Raw genomic sequence first — 24,665 nt, 5'->3', positions numbered from 1 at the left:
CAGCACCATCACCCATCCAGCATTGATGGGCACCGGCCAGCAGGCCCCAACTCATGTCCCCCAGCACCCCCACCCATCGCGCATTGACGGGCACCTGCCAGCAGGCCCCGGCTCATGTCCCCCAGCACCACCACCCATCGCGCATTGACGCGCACCTGCCAGCAGGCCCGACTCATGTCCCCCCCAACATGTCATAAAGATGCGCATTCATGGGCCTCATGTCCACCAAAATACCACTACACGCCACCCCAGTCTCGAGACCCAATCAAGTTTCCCATCCACCCCAGGCCTATTTCATGACACAAACCAAAAGTCAACTATGTACATCAACACATGTCCGTCACACACACACACTGGGTGCCAGTGATTGTGTAAACCCATATTGTGACATGCAGTAAACCAATTAGCGAATACCACACATGGAAGTAATAAAACAAAATGTATTTTGCACAAAATGAAGTAAATGGAATGAAAACATGAAAAATATTTTAAACAAGAAAAGAAATGCATGTCCAAAAATGAAAAAAATAAATTAAGTCTCAATCCAAAGTAATCACAAAGAAAGTTAGTCCAAACTCTCCGTCCACCAAAGCAAATCCAAACGAAACGTACATTTTAAAATCCATTGATCATGGTGATTTAAAATACATTTTTTGTCATAAATCCACAGTTCAACTCCCGGAGGCGGGCCTCTGCCCTGGCCCCGAGGTCTCGCAGGGATGCAGTCATGGCCTGTTCCAACTCCCTGCGAGTTGCCTCGAGGCACTCAGCCCGCCTCAACGCTCGGCGCATGGAGAACTCTGCCCTGACCATGGTGAGCCGCGCCTCTTCTGCCCGCCACCGCTCTGCATCTATCCGCTGGCACAACCGCAGTCACATGGAAGACACTCCCATTCTAGGGTCCTCCTGCCCTCTGGCCGATGCCTGCCCCTCTGATGTTGATGGCCTGCACATCCTCCATCTGCTGGTCTCCAGTTGGTGTGGTGTCCACCCCTGCTGGACCTCTGACTCCCAACTGTGGCAGGGATGGGATCTCCACCAGGCTGGCTGTGTTGGTCAGGCCAGGTCCACAGGGGGCCCTGGTGGAATCTGGGCCAGAAGGCAGCAGGGAGAATGACTGGCGCATAGTCTCCACAGAGGAGGAGAGGTCCGCCAGAGTGCACGACACATGTAGGAACCCTGCGACCATAGCCCCTCCCAACTGTGCCACGTTGCAACGCAGATCTTCATGATGGCGTGCGTGGTCCCCCCAGGAAGCACGCACATAATCACGAATGACACACGTGCGCAACACAACACCAATCAGGACGGTGCCCATACGGTCATGGGACTCCTCGTCCGCAGGTAGTGGAGAGCCAGATGATGTGGGCCTCTGCCGTACCTGCAGACGGGCCTGGTACTGGGCATCCCTGCTGGTGCATGGTGGTGCAGTCACAGGGTCAGGGACAGCGACATGCACAGGCCCCTCCGCGGCAACCTGTGCTAGCTCCTGCCCTGGCCCTGGACTGCACCACTTGCACCAGTGGTACTACCCCCACCAGGCCCCATGTGTGGCTCAGTAGCGGGCTCCACCTCCTCTGTGGAGACCACCAACCTGGATGTCACCGCACCATCTTCCGCCATTGCAAGCCCCTGTGGGGGCTCACCCGGCCCTTCCGCTACAGCCATATTGGCAGACGCGGCACCAGTCCCCTCGCTCCCGGATGAGGGCAATTCCTGGGAGGGTGGCTGGGCCTTGCATCGCCGCCTGGTGGAGACATCTGCGCCGCTTTGCTCCACAGCGCCGTCTCCGCCCTCTTCTTCACTCAACGCTGCGTAGAGGGAGAAATAGAACACAAGCATCAGGTACAATAGTCCTCTAGACAGGAAGCAATAACACATGAGTGGCACTGTCAAAACTTCACTTCCATCCTGTCCCTCCACAACACATGGGTCAATGCAGGCAACACACATGCAGAAATAGGCACAGCGCATGCAATCAACATCAGCATCCATGTACAAGGGCCTCTATTGACATAAAGGTTTGGCTTCAAACTCACATGCAACGTGGCTCATACTGATCCCATGCACACACATCACCGGAGGGTCATGCATCAGGGCTCGTACACCACAGACACAGTGGATACAAGGGTGACTAGACTGCATAAGTGAATCAACACATCGCACAGACAATTGTCATGCATCCATGGTGTTTCAAAGTCACACACGCTTCTCCGACACACAGCCATGTACACCATACATGTACATGAGAGCAGCACCCATCTCCCACCCCCCATCCATGTCCAAGAACAGAGACAGGTATGCATTCATGTGTGAATTCTGCATGCAGCTCACCATGTTGCATTGGAACACATGCACCATCCATGTGGTTCCTGCATGACTGCTCTCACATGCAACACCATGATGTCCCTGCACACACGCATCCATACATGGCCCATGTCACACATACAGGCAAGCAGCTGACTACCAGCACACTGCAACATGCCCTGTTTCACATAGCAATACATGGCCACTTACCGCTCAACTCCAGACGGGTCTGCCTGTCAAGGACCTGGGCGTGGAGCGCTGGGCTAATGCGCTCCAGGACCCTCATCTGGATGTTGCTCAGGCTGACCCGGCACCCCTCTGAATCCTCTGCCTTCATGAGGCGCCGGGCCTTGCTGAGGGTCCTGGACCTGAAGTCATCCCAGCGCTTCCAAACGTGCTTGATGTTGCGGGTTGCCACCCCCTCCGCATTGATGGCAACTACTACGTCCTCCCAGATACTCTCCCGTCCTTCCTTGTTGGTGCGCAATGGTGTGAAGGGGTATCATAATGCCCCAGAACTTGCTCCACCAGGACACCAACTTCCTTGTTGCTGAAGCTGGTGGCCCTCTGCCTCTCTGGCTGGGGGTCGCCAGTGGTCTCGGATGGTGTTTGCCCTGACATGGCAACCCCCCAGGCAGGTGTGGGTGGGCAACTGGGTCCTCGGGCTGGGCGGTGGACCGATGGTATCCCAGTCAGGAGTCTTCTGTTCCAGCAGGGGTGGACACAGCAACTGGACCCCTGCAGATGGCTGACGTGCAGGCACCAAATAGCAGGGCACATGGGCAGCAGGCAGGCAGGCAGCAGCAGATGGCAGGTGGGAGCGTGCTCGGGGTTCTGGGGGGCAGGAAAATGGCCTTTTGGGCAGGAGCGTGGTCTTCTGTGTGTTGTCGCGTGGCCAGTTTGATACGGAGTGATTTGGCACATGAAAAAAGTGCACGTCAGCATCTAAATTGAGGAAGGGACTTAGCGCGTAAGTGCGTCTGTGACGTTACGCGCCTGGGCGTTTCCCTCGTGATGGGTGCATAGTGATTCAGCATGTGAAAAAACAGCACGTCCGCGTGTCAATGCGTGTAATCTGAGGAAAGGGCCTATGCGCGTAAGTGACGTGACGCGCGCGGTCGTTTCCCTCAGCACGGGTTAAAGGTGAGCGGCTCCCGGCAGTTCGCTGTATGTGCCTTTCGTGGAGACCGACGTGTGTGTTGCTACTTCGTGTTGTTTCGCGCACCATCACTACTTCACAGCGGATCAAGGACGTATCTGTTATTTTGGCGGGGGTATTGGCTACGTGTGTTTTTCATTATCATGCTAGTCTGACGGTGAGTCGCGCACGCTATTTTTCCCACTGCGGGTGCCCCTGTGTATCGCATACCCATTTTCGAGGTCATAGTAGCCTGCGCGTCCCATGCGTATGTGTTTTTCGTGTCCCTGGGTGCCACCGCGTACTGCGGGAGGTTAATTCCACACACGTGGGCTACCGGGGTACGTGCACGGTTTTGCTGCAGTTTTGGGGTGCCTGAGCGTTGTGTGACCCATCACTTCATCACCGGGGTCACATACAGCGTTGCAGGTTCAGGGGTGCTTATAACATCTTGTATCCCACCCCCTTCACCTCAATTGCCCAGGACAATTGTCCTGTACACCTCCCATTGGCACTTCTCCATCTTTGCCGGCACTATTCCATCTGTGCCATGGTTGGGAGGCCACCAAAGGTGAGGGGTGCCGCAGCTGTCTGTACACCTCGTGGCGGGCGTGGTTAGGGACGTGGCCGGGGTGACCAGGGAGTAGGGGGACTCCAAGGTGTCCAGGGTGGCTGCAGAGGGGGAAGAGGCAGGGGTGCGCCAGCTCGGGAGGATGTTGTGCCACATGTTGGTGCAGTCATGCCACCACCCCTTGCGGCTCCAGGAGATGCAGTTCTCGCATCTGACACTGGTGCCCGTGTGACCCGGCAGTCCGTTTCATCGACTGCCAGGGGCCCAAGGGTAGTGGTAGCTGCAGGTGCAGCTGTGGACACCACCATCCAGGCTCAGGGTCTGCCAGCGCAGGCTGCGTTGGCACTTGAAGAGTCCATGGAGGATTTCCAGCAGGTCAGGAGGAAGACCGTAGGTGCATGCAGGGCTGCCCTGACTGAGACACGTATCCCTGGGGCAGTGATGTCATCTGCTGCCCCAACCAGCCGGGTGTTGGCAAGTGCAAGGGCAGATACAGCCAACAACACCTCGGTTGTGAGTCTACCAACCAGGACAGTCGTGGTGAATGACCCTGGCACAGCGGATGTTGTTGTGCAGGGTCCATTCCAGGGCACCCAGCAGCCACTGACGCAAGTCAGGCCTTCGGTCGTCCTTCCACCTGCCACTCCCTTGGTTCAATCCTCTGGTGCCACTGGCCATACTGATCAGGGCAGCATTCACCAGCCAGGGTCTGCGCCGCTATCCAAGAGGAGGAAGGTTGCATCTGCAGCACAGGCTGGGACCCCAGACACAGCCATGGCCTCCTGCACGTCAAGGAAGAAGCCTTTCTGTGTGCAGGAACTGGACTGCCTTGTGGACTACGTGCAGGCCCACAGCCGTGACATACTAGTGGGGCCGAATTATAAAACTACGGCTGCCCATCGGAATACCCACTGGAAGCATGTCGCGGATAATGTGAGTGCATTCAGCCATGAGGGGCGCACAGCTGCCGAGTGCAAGAAGCGTTGGAATGACCTCAAATGCAGCACTAAGGCCAAGCATGCCTCAAATTATAACATGACTCTCGTGACTGGCGGTGGGCCACCACCTGAGGAGGATGACTTCACTCCGCACGAGGCACTCGTTGCAGAGTTCATACCAGAAGATTTGGTCGAAGGAGTGGGAGAGATGCAGGACTTTGATGCCCCGTCCAGTGAGTGCTGTTACGTGTATGTCCAGCCCATGTGTGGTTTGCCTGTGTGATGTGTTGTGCTTGACTGCCACTACATGCAATGTGTACATGGTTCTCATGTGCTATTCATGCAATGCTTCACTGATGCATGCATGCTGTGCAGGATGGTGGACATGTAGAGCAGACGGGGACTGTCCTCATCACCACACTTGCACCCTACTCACATGCTAGTCACCCAGATGCCCCTCCAGTCCATGTTCCAGCTCACTGGCCCTTCTTCATGTAGCCAGAGGTGTCTTTCTTCTCAGCACTGGGACTATGTCATTGCATGACTGACGTGCATGTGTCCTTTGCCTGCATGCAGGAACTCCACGTAGGCATGCCCCTTGCCCCTCCACCTTCCCTGCACCCCAATTACACCATTGCACTGGTGTGCATAATTTTGGCGTACTGCATTGGCCTGTTCAAGCCTCCTGTGTACATGCTGACTTCCACCAGCCAACCTGCCAGACACATGCAGTGGGGTACATTCTCTGCCCTTCATGCAGGGTGTGTCACTTGGACTGTGCAGATGGCAGATGCTCCACAGGGAGATGAGTGCCCATTCATGCTCCATGTGCATTCCATGCATGCCCCTATGTGCCCTTGACTGGATGATCATTGTAGTACGTGTCTTCAATGAGCAACATTTCATGGCATATCTTCTGCCATCCCATGCCCACTCTGGCCCAGTCCTGCATCAGACGCATGTTTAGGGTGTCACAGTCTGTGTGGGGCACAGTCCTCCCCCAGTTTCAGGCCCACTGCCTCTGTCCAACTGGTGTAGTGGGTTTTTCACACATGGGTGTACTACTGAGGGTTCGTCATGTGTCCTGCTTACTGTCCCATCATCATCTGCTGTGTTGTCAGTTGACTGAGTTGATGACATTGATGCTAGTCAACACTGTCTGCCAATACACAGGTCTCTGGTCACCCTTTTGCTACCATGCAAGGCATCCCTGCATTTTCACTGCGGGGCGGGGGGGTTTGCTTGTAGCCATGCAACCCATTGCATGCACATTGCACGTGATGCCTGAACTTGCCCATGCACTGCCTTCACATTTTTTGATACACATCATGAAGTACTTGTTCATGTAGCTAGTGAGTAACGTACACATGTTCTGCACTGCATCAACCCACTTCTGAGCCATGTAACACCATTCTACATGCGTACTCACTGATGCAATGTCAAATTGACCAGACATGCATGGCAGGTTCTCTTTTGTGTGTGACATGTCTGCTTCATGTGTTTGCTGTCTGTGTGATGTCCATGTCTGAGTGTGTTATGTGCTTCTAACATGTGTACAAATGTTTTTCTCTCTACACTTTTCAGATGATGACGCTATGGAGCCAGAGGATGGTGTTGTCATGCCAAGCACAGGGTTGTTATCACAACCACAACCTGGCACAAGTGGTGGTCGTGGGGTGGTAGACCATGAGAACCCACGTGTGCTACAGACCATCTTGTCTTTGGCTGGCAATGAGTCCAGCCCAGATGACCACTCTGACGACCATGTCGAGTTGGATGTGCATCAGGTCCATACGTCAGGGGTGAGTGATTCTGATGTGGACACTCCTCTGTCCGTGACACCTGCACTGAGGGGCCAGACAGTGGTGGGACCTCCGCCTGTGGTAGATCGGGACACAGGGTCACCCTCCACACCAGTCACTGATGTGCCTGGGGCATCACGTAGATGGGGGCATGTAGTCGTGCAGCCACGGGCGGTGTCAACCCCACAAGGATGCCCAGTCCTTGGGTCCCGCAGGTGTCAAGCCCAGCAACGCGGTGGCCGTGCGCCACCGAGGTATACTGAGTAGGAACAAGACATGACTGCCAATTCAGAACCTCAGGGGGCAGCACGGTCCACGGCCCGCTCACTCAGGTTGGGCATGACGGCCTCTGACAGGGCACGCCAGGCTGAAATGTTGTCTCTGCGTCAAGCAATTACTGCTCATGCATAGGCACACATGGAGTCCCTGAGGGCTGAGTATGAGTCCCTCAGATCCACTCTGGGTGCCCTCTTGACATCCCAGAGGGTGCGGTCAGAGGAGAGGTTTGAGCAGCTTGAGTGTACCATCTCGGCTGAGCTACGTGCTGGTACGTGCTGAGGTGGTGCCTCAGTTGTCCAGCCAGACCACGCAAGAAGAACTCTGTGTTACACGTGTTACCTTGCAAGAGGAAGCACGTGTATCACGGGAGGTTCTGCATGCAGACCTGCATGTCATTGCGGCACAGAACCAGGCTCCCACCTAGGCGTGGTCAGGCTCCTGGCCCACGTCCTCCTTATCAGGATGAGGCAGACTCGGACAATGAGATATCTCCCACACAGGTCACACTGTGCAGACGTTGAGCCCATGGAGGTTTTATTTTTGTCTTAACATCATCGCATGTGGGTGTTGAGGTGTACCCTGTACCTCCCCCCTCCTAGGTGCCTCCCCCCGGGTCGTATGTGGCCATTTTTGATTTTTGCTTTTAGCTTAGTTAGTTAATATTAACTATTTGATAGTTATTTTAATTAGGTTATGTAGGTTGTTCATTGTTAGTTTAATTAGTTAATATAGTTTGATATTGTTTGTCTATTGTGCATTCATGTGATGGTGTGGTGCTTTGTGGCTTTTGAAAGTATCCACTGTCTGTTCCAGCTGGGCCCTTCAAGCTTGTCTTGTGTATGTGTTTGCAGCTTGGGGTCCTGACTCACATAGGCCACTCCTGCTTCCCTTATCCATGGGCTTGCTAGGATGGTTCGATGTTACAAAATTGTACACAAGGGCTTTGGACTTTCTTAATAACTGTGGTCTGTCTGCTGCTGTACTACTTGTGTTAACACCCCTAGTGGGGATTGGTTGCATTTTATCCACCCCATGTCTGTAATCAATTTGGGTGAGTAAGAGATTGATGTCTCCATTAATTGATGTGGATTGTGATTTATGTTATTTTCTTGCTTGTATTTGTGCTTGATGCACTTCATGCTGTAGACAGTAGCCTGCACCATTGGCCTGTCAAAGTGACACTGATGGCGGGATGAGTTTGGATGTAGGTCTGTAACCTGGCCCAGTGACAACCAGCATGTAGACACACACATAGGGAACTTTCCAGCCTTATTGATTTATTTAATACCCTTTCTGCAGGAAGATGAGCCTCCAGACTACCTTTGCCAGCAGACACAGGGACGACTAATCCAGATTACTGGCCACGTTCGGTGGTGCAGACGTGTGGATGTGTGCGCAAGCAGAAGCACAGGGCTTGTGCTCAGACGTCCGACAGAAGCAGACATGATTCCAGGAGCTCCTGGCAAGGTGAGCAACACAAGGGCCCCCACCGCAGATTACCTTCCACCAGGCCACTTGCACATGTGCTGGGGAGCTTTGCCAGGCATTGTTGGAGAAGCACACAGTACAGCTGACATGCGTTGAGGGGCAAATGCCAAGTTGCTTTACATGTTGTCGGGGGCACATGCAGGGGCCATCAAACATATCCTCGAGTACCCTCTTCTCCATTGAAGCAGAGTAATTAGGGTAGTAGCGTTCCTAGCCAGAAACTGATAGAGCGCACAGGGACAACCAGGGAGGCTCAGACTCGTGGTGAGTGTGCACTACCTATTTAAATCTGCGGCAGCCAGAACACAACTTGTACTGAAGTTGCACCTTGCTACACGCGTCTAGCAGCTCACCTAGGGACCATTGTTTCATGTGTGATTCTGGACCCATTGGTCTTCCATTTCCAGCGCGCCACATGCACCAGCCTTACTGCATTGACAGTGTATGTACCATTGGTGGGCCAAGCTAACGTATGGGTACATAGCAGCAGACAGGGGAGTTTGTTTGTGGAGATGTCACTTACTTTGGGGCATGGATGGGGGTGTGTGTGTGCTGTAACCACACATTCAGATTAGTAACTCACGCTCTCTTTGCAGCATTGAAGTGCTCCTGTTACTGGACCTGAGAGTGCGCAGGCAGGAGGCCAGCACTCACTCCAGATATAAGTCTCTCTTTGGCTTGCATTTGACTAATTTTGTACAATGTGCATGATGAACATGTTTTCTCTAATTGAGTATGTGTTTTTGTGAATAGTTGTATTTTGCCTACTTTCCCTTGCAAATCCACATCCAATCTCCTGCCCCTCTTTCCGGTTATCCTGAATACCAATGCCTGTCCATGCAACATATCCCTGACCCTCCTTCCCCGCCGGGGTCTCGGAGGCCTGTGTTAGTTTGACCTTGCAGGTGCCCAGACCACGGAGGGGGTGGTTGGCTCGTGCCACTCCTGCGCCTGGAAACAGGAGCTGTGACAGTACCCATCAGTTGTTACATCATCACTGTATGTTATGTACCGTAAATGGTACCCATCCTGTTGGACCATTGTTCAACTGTGCTACCTTGGTTGTTCTATCAGTGTGCTTGTACGTGCGCTTTGACATTTCCTGCTACTTCAAGTCATCTACTGGACACTCTTCTAGGGTTTTTTGGTGCCTACAGATTGTTTCCCTGGTTTGTGGGTTTGCCTACTTGGAGTTCTCTGCGATTTGGCATCTTTACCAGTCAAGGTGGCCTCTGAGGGGGCTGGACCCTATTTACACGCAAGCTGGAACATGGAGACCAAGGAGTAGGGTGATCCTGTAGCCAGGTAGACTTGATGGGAGAAGGCTACATACCCCAGAGACAGTTGTTCAGAAGGTCACAGTGACGTGTAAGGGAGGGCCTTTTGTTGTTGGACAGTTGGCTTGGCCTACAGTGTTTTGGGCACTCTGACATTGTAATTATGGGGTACTATGTACATGATGTGTTGTGCTGGTCAATGCCTGTTCCTGTGTTGTCTTTACTTTTCAGGTGTCAAGCGATTGGTGTGGTTTGACATGCTGGGGTGTTCACATGGCCAATGTTCACATATGGTGTGTACAGGACACTGAGGGTCATTTGATTTCACATGCATATATTGAGTGCATATCCCTAATGACACACACAGTTGCACAATGATCCACCACACGTACATCCACCCTTCCATGGCCACAGGTGCACACAGATTGCATTCTCAGGCCCGCGGTGTCCATGCAGCACATGATCTATTACCATTTGGGTATCCTGTACATGCGTCATTTGGTTGTAGATTTCATTAGACTTTTTCATGTGATACTCAAGGTGTATCTGCAACACAATGGCTGCTCAAAGTGCTGTGTGCTGAGCAGTGTGTTGCAGGACACACACACAGCACACAGGTTCGGGAGTCGGGATTTTGCCATGCACAATGTGCATGTGAACGGGCATTCAGTGTTGTGTTCATGCTATGACTGTTGGAAAGCATTTGTGTCTGACTTTGTATGTGTGGGAGGTTGTTGGTCAGTCATTTCATCTGATTCCATGTCAGGCATCATTGTCTCAAGCCAGTTTTCATTTATGACATGTCACTTTGCATATTATTGGTCATGTGTTGGCCTTTTGCTATTGCATGCCATGTCATGGTGTGACAGACAAGGGTGATGTGGTTTGGGAGGGTTTGGGTGACATACCAGGGATTGTGATGGACTGTTTTGCAGGGGTGTGTGAGACACACCTTGCATGTGTTCCTTTTGGTCACACAGGATTGGTTATGTTTAAGTAGCTAGGGATGCACACAATGTAGCACTTCAGTGGCAACATTCTCAGGGTGGTAAGGATGTGAGAGTTGACTGTCTATTTGTCATCATTGATTGTCACCTGGTATGTGCCAGGACTGTGTGCACTCCACAGGGTTGGGAGTTTAGGTGAAGAATGTGGCCACAAGCTGGGTCCGGGCTGCCTCGCCACGTGCCCTGTCCCCTCCCATGGGCAGCGCCTGTGCCTGTGGTTGGGGATGTGGAGGCACCACCATGTCCACCGGTACCTCCCGCCGTGTTGCAACATTGTGCAGGACAAATGCTGCCACAATGATCCTGCACACTACTGGGGGTGCATATAGTAGCTACCCACCAGAGAGGTCATGGGAGCGGAAGCATGACTTGAGCACCCCGAATGTGTGCTCCACTATGCCCCTGGTTGTAATATGGGCATCATTGTATTTTACCTGGGGTGGTGTGGTGGGGTTCCGGATTGGAGTCATCATGTGGTTGCTCAGAGGGTAGGCACTGTCCCCTGGGGAGGTGATAATAGTTGAGATTATTAGGGTTTGGGTATTTGTCTGTGTGTGACTTGCATGCATGTGCACAGGCATTTCTACTCAAATAGGAGCCATGTGTCGCCATGCTGCCCAGCTTCCAGGGCCCGGCTCAGGGCGGACATTCTGTATATGAAACTGTCATGGGTGGAGCCAGAGTAGTTTGCATAGACAGAGGTGATGATTCCTTTAGCATTGCATACAACCTGCATGTTGATGGAATGACAGTGCTTGCGGTTTCGATAGATCTGCTCAATGGCCCTAGGTGGACGTAGGTGTCATGATGCCTACCTCCAAGGAGCCAGGTCCGACCCAGCAACCCCAGAGGCAGGCATCATTTCCCCCAGGGGAGTGCCAGCGGGCCAAAGCTGGGGCCCTTTGGACACAGTCCTGGCGCCTTAGGCGCCAGGCTCATGTTGGACCTCTGTCCTGGCGCCTTAGGCGCCAGGCTCATAAAGCTAGACATGTGTGCAAGTGTTTTAATGTGCACTTACCTGATGCAGACCATGCTGCCACATCCATACCCTCTTGAGGCCTGAATGGAACTACTTTACCTGTGGGACTACTTTCCACCCGGGTGTGGTCGGGGAAGGATACATACCTAATCGGAGGAAGGATACACACTTGGAACTTCTTCCAAAGCTATTTAAACCACACCCGATCAGCAACTCACGCTTCGCGTTGTTCTGCTCCTCGCAGCTGGACGCTCACCATGTCAGCTCCTGCATCTGGACCTCAGCCACGCCTGTCAGTATCCTGGGTCACCTGCAAAGGGAGACAAAAGACCTTACCTGCTAAATCAGCACCACAGAGACATCACACCGACGATCCTGAAAAGGAAGACATCATTTTAAAAGCATTTCGCTACGATCGCTGCAGCGCTGCATTTCACTCACCTTTCCTGGACGCCAACATCTTCAGCAGCGATCATCCGGATCCACAGCCACTTCCCAGAGCCTAGAGAGAAAAAGACAAGAACAAGGTGAGAGAAGGAAGGGAATAGGAAAAGCTCAGTTTCCTTCTAAGTCTTACCTGTTGGGTCATTCCCATTTAATTTCGGGTCTTGCCGCTTCCAGGCATCCGGACCCCGGCCCCTATGGGGAAAAAAGACAAAGACATTGAATGAGCGAATGCAAAGACATTACCCGAGCGCTCATCCAGAACTTACCTGTCATTTACTGGAACTGCACGTTTCACTTCGGGTCGGCGCCATATCTCCGGCACTCCGAACCCTGGCCCCTAAGGGGAAAAAGACAATGAACATTATTATTAAGCTTGGACTTTTGAACTTGCAACAGAACTTTTACAGAGCCTTACCTGAATAGTCAAGCTTACCTGAACTCCCATCAATCCTCAATCCAGTGAAGTAACTGGGTTTCAACGCGCCCCTGCATCTGAAGCAGGATGGAGAGCTCATCCTTCCTGACCCTAAGGTGAGACTTTACGGGGAATCGTGGAAGGGTATCGTGGAGGGTTGGGAGAGAGTGGGAGGCTTGAGCATAACTCAGACAGTAGGTAATACTCCCTTCTCACGCACAGGGGAATATTCCTGCGAGCCGGAGAAGCCAGATTAGAGGGGCCCTTCCTGTCCATCTTCAGAGTCCTGCGCTTTACCATTGAAGAAACATCAGCACCCGAAGCCAGACCTGCGCCTCCGTGGGAATCAGGTGAGCGTTACAGTAGGGCCTCATGAGTGCAATCTATGGCACCGAGCACTTTGGGGAAGTGTGCCACCCTGTAAATGTCCTGGACCACGGCCTGCCTTTCTGCGGGTGTTCTGGGCATGCATATGTGCCTGCAGACTGAGGGGCGTGCAGTGATGATTGCCAACACCTGGTGTAGGCAGCATGACTGCGTGGCCTGTGAGACCCCCCCCACTATGGCAGTAGTCCGCTGAAATGACCCAGTGGCCAAAAAATGCAGGATATTGAGCACCTTCTCCAAGGGGCTCAATGCTTGGGATCACAGGGTGGGGGATGTAAGGTCATCTTCCCACTCCCTGACGAGGACTAAGATGATACGAGGTGGAAACTTATACCTGCCATAGACGTGGTCATCAGGCATCCCAAAAAGGCTCGTCCGGGGAAAAAAAATGCGGCCCTGGCTAGTCTCCTCCTCCTGCGGTGTCCCACGATCAGTGCTGCGACAAATGGGGTATTCATCGTAGCTGTGTATACGTGTTTTTTTGTTTGCGCGCACTTTTATACTGTGCATGGGGATGCTTCCGCCTGCCTTCGTGTGGCGGATGCGTTGATGCCTATGTGCGTCTTTTGCCGTGCGCGGGTTTCCCGTATTCAAATCCATGAATACGGGTTGTTCGCGGGCGTGTGGGCATTCTGTTTTTTTCCCTGCAGTACTTCCCCAGTTACGCCTTCTTTTTCACGCATTGTTCCCCATTCCGCGTGTTACGCTCCGTGTCCCGCAACCTTTTTGGTGTGTGCATGGACGTTGTGCGCTTTCCCTGTTCGCATCGCGCACAGCGTTCGGGATGTTGCAATGACGTGTGCGCCTGTGTGCGCCACGCACGGGTTTGGCGCACATCCCGAGGGAAACACGCACAGGGACTGCCATGAATCGCACACATGTACGTGTGCCTGTTTTTTCACGCTTGCGTCAAGATTTTCGGCTCACGTTTGTTCCATGAATCAGCCTGAAAGTGTTTACACAAGACTGCGTGGTCCACCAAGTCGAAGGTTGCCGACAGGTCGACGAGTAACATGGCCATTTTGCCCTTGTCCTTAAGCTCATCAATTTGCGGTTTTAGGACAATTAACGCCGTTTCCGTGCCATGTTGTGGCCTGAATCCGGATTGGCGAGAGCCTAGTAGGTGGTTTGCTTCCAAGTAGTTCTGAATTTGCAAATACGCAACTCTGTCAATTATTTTAAGGAAGAACGGTACCGTGGTGTCGGGTCTATAATTTGTAGGGATGGACGGGTCTAGGGTTTGTTTCTTGAGCAAAGGTAGGACCCAGGACTCTTTGAGTTTACTTTGGACAGTGTTCGTTTTGAAGGAGGCATTGATTAATTTTAAGATGAATGGTGCAAGGCCTCTTGCTGCATCTTTGATTATTTGAGCAGGCAGTTGTCACCTTGGCCGTTTGATGGCTTCAGAGATAAGATGATTTTCTCGGTTTCCAGGATAGAAAATTTAGTGAATCTGAATGGTGCTAAAGTACTGGTAGCTTCAGTCGGGGTGGTGGGATGCGTCTCAGTGGGGATCAGGGAGGCCTTTTTATTGGTTATTTTGATTTGGAGTGATGTTATTTTGCTAGACAGGATATTCAGAATGCTGGTGCACCATTGTTTGTCCTTCGGTACATTGTCTAGGGGGGTAATGGGGGCTTCCAGTTCCCAGAGGATAGTGAATAGCTCCTTAGTACATGTTTGCAAAGTGAGTTAGTTGTAGTTTGTTTTCATCCGAGGGGATGTGTCGCCATAGGGATTGTAATTTTCTTTTTTTGAGCCTTAGTTCTTTAAGGTTCGGTGTGAAGCAGGCATTAAGATGAGCCTACTGTTTACTTTTGCAAAGTTTAACTGGCGCAATGATGTCTAAGGCCTTGGTCATGGTGTTGTTGAAGACCTCCACGAGGAGATTAGGGTCAGAGTTGCTTGGTAAGGAATTAAGGGATGGGAGGAGGTGAGGTAGTAGTTTGTCTGCCATGATGTTTTTTTTTAACATTTGTTAGGAAGGGGTGGTGCCATAACTGTAACTTTAGGTGTTTGTTTATCTATTGCTAAGGAGAAGCCGATTAGGTGGTGGTCGGTCCATAGCTGGGGGGTTATTTTGGTGATAGAAGTAGTGCAATGCAAGTCAGCTACCCAGTCAATGCTAAAAGAATAATACCAGACAGGGCTGCCACAGTTCATGCAGCAGCCAGACCCCAAACAGTGAAGGACATGCAGACATTCCTTGGCATTTGCAACTATTGCCGTGCATGGATTTTAGATTATGCAGCATAAACCAAACCCTTATTGCAGGGACTAAAAGAGGCCCAAAAGGAAAACAAAGCAATAACATCGACCCCCGAAATGCACACTGCCTTCAACACATTAAACAAAATGATCTGCAAAGCACCCGTCCTTGCAACACCTGATTATGAGTGTGCATTTTTCCTGTTCTCACACTGTAATGGAACATTAATGACAGCAGTACTGACACAGAAAACGTCTTTGGGACCAAAGCTGATAGCTTATTACAGCGGTTCCCTGGACTCGGTGATGCAGGGTCAGTTTGTGTGTGAAAAAGCCTTTGCAGCAGCCCCATTTGCAATTGAGAAAAGCTCTAGAGTCGTGATGGGATGCTCTATCACGTTATTTGTTTTACACTCCTTGTTCGCCATCCTTGAACGATCCAAATCTATACTCACCATACAAAGAGCGACAGCTTACCAAATAATTATTTCAAGCCCAAACATCCACATAGTATGTTGCAAGACCGTAAACCCAGCCACGTTCCTTACAGAGGAATGTACAATGGAGGCCATACAGAACCATGATTGTGCCACTTATGATGTATTCCCAAAGCAAGTGAGAATGCACTTGATGAGGGATAAGTGTATTTCATAGATGGATCAGCATCAATTTGCCCAGAAAAAGGAGAAACTAATTGGCCTAGAGCACACCTATTTCGAATACGGTTAATATCTTAAAGTAATTGATGGGGTGCAGGGGAGAATAACAACCCTCACACTGGGTTGTGTCAAACAATGTGAGAACAGCAGGTGTCCACAGTTTTGTGGATTCCTCCCATCCCCTGCACACCTTATTGTTGTAATGATAACCAAATACCCATGTATTCTTGTGCGTTAAAAATATACATTTATGTAATGATGATCACAACATCAAAAAAGTGTCAGAAAAAAAGTTGTTCAAAGACAGTTTAAATGTGTAAACAAAAGTAATTACGCAAATAATTTTTTGTAGTGATAAACATAAATTGTTACTATTACTTCATAGTCTGATTTAAAAAACAATCTTTCAACATTCTATCGTGTGTTACAGGTAAACATTTGCATGTTGTAGATTCATATATAACATATAATTGTCCATCTTTCTCAGTTATATATGATCAAACTGGTCTTAAATACAATACTCTTTAGGCGTTTTGGGGAAAGCATGTCCCCTTCGTCAGAAGATGTCTACCAATGTTTTCCTTTCTCAGTATATCTCCAAAATATGGAAATTAAACAAGTATTTTAGTAATCTTGACACTAAATAATGTATCTCTGTCATAACTGGATGACTCATAATCTATAATCACCTGGTTGTGTCATTCACTGCTCTTTGTTTTGGACCCTTGTGCCTTCTTAGTTTTTTTGATAATGCCAAACCTAAAGAGCATAACAAGAGACGATATTTAAGTCCCAATCAATGATGAAGCACTTATTACAAATAGCAAATCTGACTCAAGAATGATTTAGTAGAAAATATTGCCCGTAATTACCAGTATTTCAGATTAGATTCTCCCTTAATTATGTGATATAGGGATTTTCACAACTCCTATAGTAAAGGTGGGTACATGCAGTCAGCCATAATGTGTGTTTCCACGAGAGAACATCACTCTGTATTGATTATCCTGTGGCTAGAGAAAAGCCTACTACAGCTATTTACATACTGGTACATTTAAATTCTACTGAAGCCATTAAAGAGATCAGTTTGTGGAAATATTCCTCACACTGTCAGTAATTCTTACCATGCTTTCATGGTGAACCACAATGTGTTGCCAAAATCCAACTATCCGGATTCAGTCATGTATGTACAAGAATCTTCAATCCCCTCCTGAAAGAAATATGTAACTAAATATCAGTGGTTGTGGTTTGCCTCTAAAAATGGTATATACGAGTCTTACTATGGTTTATAACCTCTTATAATCAACTGCAGAATATTCATTATGTTTAAGTACTACTAGCTTACCTATGAGGGGGGACACTCTATTATGAGCTCTGTATTACAACAGCATTAGATTCAGCGTTATCCAAAATAGCCGCTATGTTTTTTTGCATCCTCTGCATCCAATCAATAGTACAATGATGCCCAATTGTCAACGGAAATAATATTCAGACGGACAGTATTACCGCCTAAGTCTGTCAGTGAGAAAGTCTCACTAAGATATAAATGTATAACAAAGCTTAGAGGGGCTTGGCTTCGTTCAATACTATCTAAGCTTACCTTAAAGGGGACAATCGGGAACGAGCTGCGTCTGCAGACGCTCAAAAAACGGCATGTCCAAAATGGCCATCGTTTTGTTTACGTAACGCTGTGATTTCATCACGTAAAGGCGCAATGACATCACTTTGTTTACTTTTTACCGTGATGCTGTTTTAAGCTGCATACTCAATATTGATGCTTGGCATAGTCCTGTCCTCATTTATTTTAATAGTAATGTAGTTCAAATATGAAAATGAAAAAACAGTCCTTTGAAGGATCCTATTCTGGTTGTAATGAATTCTAAACTGTCTGATTCATGATAACTCATTTAAATAGGAAAATCTGTTCACAAGACTATTAAGCCTTGACATCATCCAGTGATTATAGAGGTAACCAGTATGTTCACAATCTGATATATGCATATATGAAGGACACATTTACATAGTCCTAAATTGACAATGTGTATACATTTAACAAATGAACTGGTCAATTGCATGTTCACAATCTGACAAGTATGTGTATCAGGGATACCTCTGCCCCGTCTTCATTTTTCGGGTAGGTACATAGGAACCAATGGATTTAGTCAACAGATAGCTCTATTACCCACATGTATACTGTGTAGCTGCTGAAGCTTCTACAAGAAGGAGCCCAAGTTATACTCCTCGTGCATTCCATTTGGAGATAAACTGTTCAATTTCTCAATCCAGTAAAGTTCCCTCTGACTCATGTGTCTGAAATGATCTCCTCCTCTTTGTGATTTTTTGACCACTTCTAAAATGATCACTTCAGGTTGCGCTATGGTATGTTTATTTTGTGCAAAGTGTCCTGTTACTGGTGATTTGATGTTATTTGTACGTATACTGCTCTTGTGCTCATTCCATCTTTCCTTTGCCTTTCTGATAGTTTGTCCCACATAGACAAAGCCGCAAGGGAAGCTCAGTCCATATATAACTGATTTTGTGTCACATGTGGTATAATCATTAAGTCTGATCTTATTGCCATGATGGAGGTGTCTCACATAACTCCCTTTCATGACGTTGTTACAGTTGCAACAGTTCAGGCATGGATATGTGCCTGTTTTCATCTTTTTCAAGGTTTGTTGTTTGTCAATCTTTGTCCTTTCTGCTTTCACAAGCTGATCTTTGAAATTCCTGCCTCTCTTGTATGCAATTATCTGAGGTTTTGATAATAATCTGTCCAATTGTGGATCCATCTTAATAATACTCCAATTCTTTTCGATTATTCTTGTGATATGATGGCTTTGTGCAGAATATCTCAAACCGTGGAGAAAAGGAATGTCATTAGATTTGTTCTAAGTAGTAAGGAGATATTTCCTATTTAGTTTGTCAACTTTGTCTTTAGCCTTGTGAACAATTTCCGTTGGATAGCCTCCCGTTTTGTATTTATCAGCCAACATTTGATTGTTTTGCTGCAGTGTTTCCGTATCTGATGTTATTCTTTTTAACCATAGAAATTGGCTGTATGGTAAATTGTTCCTTAGGTGGTCAGGATGATGCCTCAAATAGTGTAGAGAGTTATTGACATCTGTAGGTTTGTGGTATAAATTGGTGATGATTCTTCCTCCTGGTCTAATCTGTAGTTCCACATCCAAGAAATGCAATTCAGGTTCTCCTACCTCCATGGTAAATTTGATGCGATTATGTGTGTGATTTATGAAATTCAAAAAGGCTTCTTACTCTTCTTTTGTTCCTCTCCAGACGACAAAAATGTTGTCAATATATCTCTTCCAAGTTATCAAGTTCTTTTGCCATTTATTCACATTCAGTATATGCATGTTCTCTAAATGGAACATAAATAGGTTGGCATATGCTGGGGCCATAGATGAGCCCATTGACGTGCCTGATGCTTGTAGGTAAAATTGTGATTTGTTCCGGAGGTAATTATTGACAAGTATGATCTTACTTAATTCCAAAATGAAGGTTTTATTGGCTTTGCAGTTATTATTCAGTAGTGACCACTCTAGTGCTTCTAGTCCGTCCTGGTGCGGAATAGATGTATACAGACTTTGTACATCAAAAGAGACTAATATATCATCCTCTTTGATAGTTGTTAATGTGTTCAGATGGTTAGGAAAGCCTGTAGTGTCTTTCAGGTAAGTATGCGTATTTTGGACTATTGGTTGTAAAGCTTTATCTACATAGATTGCTAGCGGGTTAAAGATACTGTTTGTGCCCGCCACTATGGGTCTCATAGGTGGTGTTTTCAACTCTTTATGAATTTTGGGCAACCCATAGAAGATGGGTGTGATCGGATATTCATTGGTAAGGAATCTTCTCATTTTTTCAGAGATCCAATTGTTTTCTGCTGCATTGTCAAGTACATTTTTTAACATTTCAGTGAGATCAATGAACTACTCGAGGATGAAAATACATATATAAAAATTGATCAAGATCCCATTAAGGATATCACTGAAATGTTAAAGAATTTACTTGACAAAGCAGCAGAAAACAATTAGATCTCTGAAAAAACGAGATTCCTCACCAATGAACATCCGATCACACCCATCTTCTATGGGTTGCCCAAAATTCATAAAGAGTTGAAAACACCACCGATGAGACCCGTAGTGGCGGGCACAAACAGTATCTTTAACCCGCTAGCAATCTATGTAGATAAAGCTTTACAACCAATAGTCCAAAGTGCCCATACTTACCTGAAAGACACTACAGACTTTCTTATCCATCTGAACACATTAACAACTATCAAAGAGGATGATATATTAGTCGTTTTTGATGTACAAAGTCTGTATACATTTATTCCGCACCAGGACGGACTAGAAGCACTAAAGTGGTCACTACTGAATAATAACTGCGAAGCCAATAACACCTTCATTTTAGAATTAAGTAAGATCATACTTGTCAATAATTACTTCAGGAACAAATCACAATTTTACCTACAAGCACCAGGCACGTCAATGGGCTCATTTATGGCCCCAGCGTATGCCAACCTATTTATGTTTCATTTAGAGAGCATGCATATACTAAATGTGAATAAATGGCAAAAGAACTTGATAACTTGGAAGAGGTATATTGATTACATTTTTGTCATCTGGAGAGAAACAAAAGAAGATTTAGAAGCCTTTTCATAAATCACACACATAATTGCATCAAATTTACCATGGAGGTAGGAGAACCTAAATTGCATTTCTTGGATGTGGAACTACAGATTGGACCAGGAGGAAGAATCATCACCAATATTTACCACAAACCTACAGATATCAATAACTCTCTACATTATTTGAGACATCATCCTGACCACTTAAGGAACAATTTACCTTACAGACAATTTCTACGGTTAAAAAGAATAACATCAGATATAGAAAGACTACAGCAAGAAAATCAAATGTTGGCTGATAAATACAAAATGAGAGGCTATCCAATGGAAATTGTTGAAAAGGCTAAAGACAAAGTTGCAAACTAGATAGGAAATATCTCCTTACTACTAAGAACAAATCTTAAGACATTCCTTTACTCCACGGTCTGAGATATTCTGCACAAAGCCATCATATCACAAGAATAATCAAAAAGAATTGGAGTATTATTAAGATGGATCCACAGTTGGACAGATTATTCCCAAAACCCCAGATAATTGCATACAAGAGAGGCAGGAATGTTAAAGATCAGCTAGTGAAAGCAGAAAGGACAAAGATTGACAAACAACAAAGCTTGAAAAAGAGGAAACACTTGTGTCCTGATTCCTGGCAGAATCAGGAGATGATGTGACAGGCTTCACATTGCCCTTCTGCATTTTTAGACAGTTTAATGTTTGTATTAGACTGTCAGAGAGATTATGTTACTGCACATTCAGGAGACCATGTGTACTGCTTTCTGACAGTCAAACAAGAGTTGCATATCATGGAACAGGTGCCAATGGAGCTGTCAATAGAGCCTTTTCAGTAAAGCCTGCCGGAAGGCAAAGATTTAATCTAGAAAACAACTTGAGCTTTTCTGTAAGACTAAAAAGCAACAAAATCTCAAAGACGAACAGGAATCCGACCTTGCAGGAAGGCGAAGAGGATGATGATGATGATGATGAGGACGACGACAATGATGACTTAGGAAAGGGTGACTTTGACGATGAGATTGAACCAGACCCTAACCTGCCAAAACATTATAAAGATCTTGTCAAATCGGTGCAATCCTTTCGGTACAATGTCGTAATGAAAGCTGGCCTGGATGTTGCAAGAAACAAAGTGGAAGATGCATTTTACGGTAACCAGCTCAGACTGAACGGAGAGAAGCTGTGGAAGAAAAGCAGAGCTGTGAAAGTTGGGGACAGCTTGGATTTTATAGTTAAACAGGATAAAGAAGCTGACACTGTGACAGCTATGAGAGTGATCGTGAAAAATGTGCCAGAAGAAAAAAACGCAACTGAAAAATACAAAGTATTGCTCAGACGCTGGAAAAGCCTGAAACTTCCAAAGCAAGATGTTTTAAAGTAGCTGGCTGGCATATGAAAGTAGTGTACAACAAACATTTGTAGTTAGCAGATTGAGGTGTTTATTTTACCATGTTAAAAACAACTTGTAATAGGTGAATGTTCCCTCACCCCTTTTTGTCCTAGTATCATGTTTGTTTGCTGGTGTGCTATTCTGGCCAAAGTAGATGTACACACATTTTTTTAATGTGTCATGTCTTGATGCATGATCACTGACTGTTGCCTTAATACTAAACAGAAGTGATGAAATACAGTGAATAAAGGTTTGTAACAACGTCATGAAAGGGAGTTATGTGAGACACCCCCATAATGGCAATAAGATCAGACTTAATGATTATACCATATGTGACACAAAATCAGTTGTATATGGACTGAGCTGCCCTTGCAGTTTTGTCTATGTGGGACAAACTATCAGAAAGGCAAAGGAAAGATGGAATGAGCACAAGAGCATTATACGTACAAATAACATCAAATCACCAGTAGCAAGACACTTTGCACAAAATAAATGTACCATAGCGCAACTTAAAGTGATCATTTTAGAAGTGGTCAAAAAATCACAAAGAGGAGGAGATCATATCAGACACATGAGTCAGAGGGAACTTTACTGGATTGAGAAATTGAACAGCTTATCTCCAAATGGAATGAACGAGGAGTATAACTTGGGCTCCTACTTGTAGAAGGTTCAGCAGCTACACAGTTTACATGTGGGTAATGGAGCTATCTGTTGACTAAATACATTGGTTCCTAAGTATCTACCTGAAAAATTAAGACGGGGCAGAAGTATCCCTGATACACATACTTGTCAGATTGTGAACATACAATTGACCATTTCCTTTGTTAAATGTATACACATTGTCAATTTAGGACTATGTAAATGTGTCCTTCATATATGCATATATCAGATTGTGAGAATACTGGTTACATTTATAATCACTGGATGATGATAAGGCTTAATAGTCTTGTGAACAGATTTTCGTATTTAAATGAGTTATCATGAATCAGACAGTTTAGAATACATTACAATCAGAATAGGAACCTTCAAAGGACTGTTTTTTTCATTTTCATATTTAAACTACATTACTGTTAAAATAAATGAGGACAGGACTATGCCAAGCGTCAATATTGAGTACGCAGCTTAAAACAGCATCACGGTAAAAAGTAAACAAAGTAACATCATTGCGTCTTTACGTGATGACATCACAGCGGTACGTAAACAAAACGATGGCCATTTTGGACATGCCGTTTTTCGAGCGTCTGCAGATGGAGCTCGTTCCAGATTGTCCCCTTTAAGGTAAGCTTAGATAATATTGAAGGAAGTCAAGCCCCTGTAAGCTTGCTTATACATTTATATCTTAGTGAGACTTTCTCACTGACAGACTTAGGCAGTAATACTGTCCGTCTGAATATTATTTCAGGTGACAACTTGGGCATCATTGGACTATTGATTGGATGCAGTGGATGCAAAAAAACATAGCGGCCATTTTGGATAACGCTGAATCTAATGCTGTTGTAATACAGAGCTCATAATAGAGTGTCCCCCCTCACAGGTAAGCTAGTAGTACTTAAACATAATGAATATTCTGCAGTTGATTATAAGAGGTTATAAACCATAGTAAGACTCTTATATCATTTTTTAGAGGCAAACCACGACCACTGATATTTGGTTACATATTTTTTTCAGGAGGGGGTTGAAGATTCTTGTACATACATGACTGAATCCGGATAGTTGGATTTTGGCAACACATTGTGGTTCACCATGAAAGCATGGTAAGAATTACTGACAGTGTGAGGAATATTTCCACAAACTGATCTCTTTAATGGCTTCAGTAGAATTTAAATGTACCAGTATGTAAATAGCTATAGTGGGCTTTTCTCTATCCACAGGATAATCAATACAGAGTGATGTTTTCTCGTGGAAACACACATTATGGCTGACCGCATGTACCCACCTTTACTATAGGAGTTGTGAAAATCCCTATATCACATCATTAAGGGAGAATCTAACCTGGAATACAGGTAATTACGGGCACTATTTTCTACTAAATAATTCTTGAGGCAGTTTTGCTATTTGTAATAACTGCTTCATCATTGATTGGGACTCATATCAAGTCTCTTTTTATACTCTTTAAAATTGGCATTATCAAACATACTAAGAAGGCACAAGGGTCCAAAACAAAAGCAGTGAATGACACAACCAGGTGATTATAGATTATGAGACATCCAGTTATGACAGAGATACATTATCAAGTGTCAAGATTACTAAACTACTTGTTCATTTACCATATTTTGTAAATATACTGAGAAAGGAAAACATTGGTAGACATCTTCTGACGAAGGGGACATGCTTTCCCTGAAACGCCTAAAGAGTATTGCATTTAAGACCAGTTTGATCATATATAACTGAGAAAGATGAACAATTATATGTTATATATGAATCTACAACATGCAAATGTTTACCTGTGACACACAATAGAATGTTGAAAGATTGTTTTTGAAATCAGACTATGAAGTTATAGTAACAATTTATGTTTATCACTACAAAAAATCTTTTGCGTAATTACTATTGTTTACACATGTTAAACTGTCTTTGAACAATGTTTTTTCTGAAACTTTTTTGATGCTGTGATCATCATTACATAAATTTATATTTTTAACGCACAAGAATAAATGAGTATTTGGTTGTCATTACAATAAGTTGTGCAGGGGACGGGAGTGATCCACAAAACTGTGGA

The 24,665-nt window shown here is 46.4% G+C and overlaps 1 pseudogene; it reads left to right on the top strand.

Moving 5' to 3' along the window:
* LOC138515220 (mitochondrial transcription rescue factor 1 pseudogene) overlaps positions 1-22,087 on the top strand; it is a 166,527-nt pseudogene extending 144,440 nt beyond the window's left edge.
* Positions 22,088-24,665: the final 2,578 nt, after the last annotated feature.

This window comes from Ambystoma mexicanum, chromosome 6q, assembly GCF_040938575.1.
Source record: "Ambystoma mexicanum isolate Mex_15411 chromosome 6q, UKY_AmexF1_1, whole genome shotgun sequence".
NCBI lineage: Eukaryota > Metazoa > Chordata > Amphibia > Caudata > Ambystomatidae > Ambystoma > Ambystoma mexicanum.
This window is presented reverse-complemented; position numbering and strand designations above follow the sequence as displayed.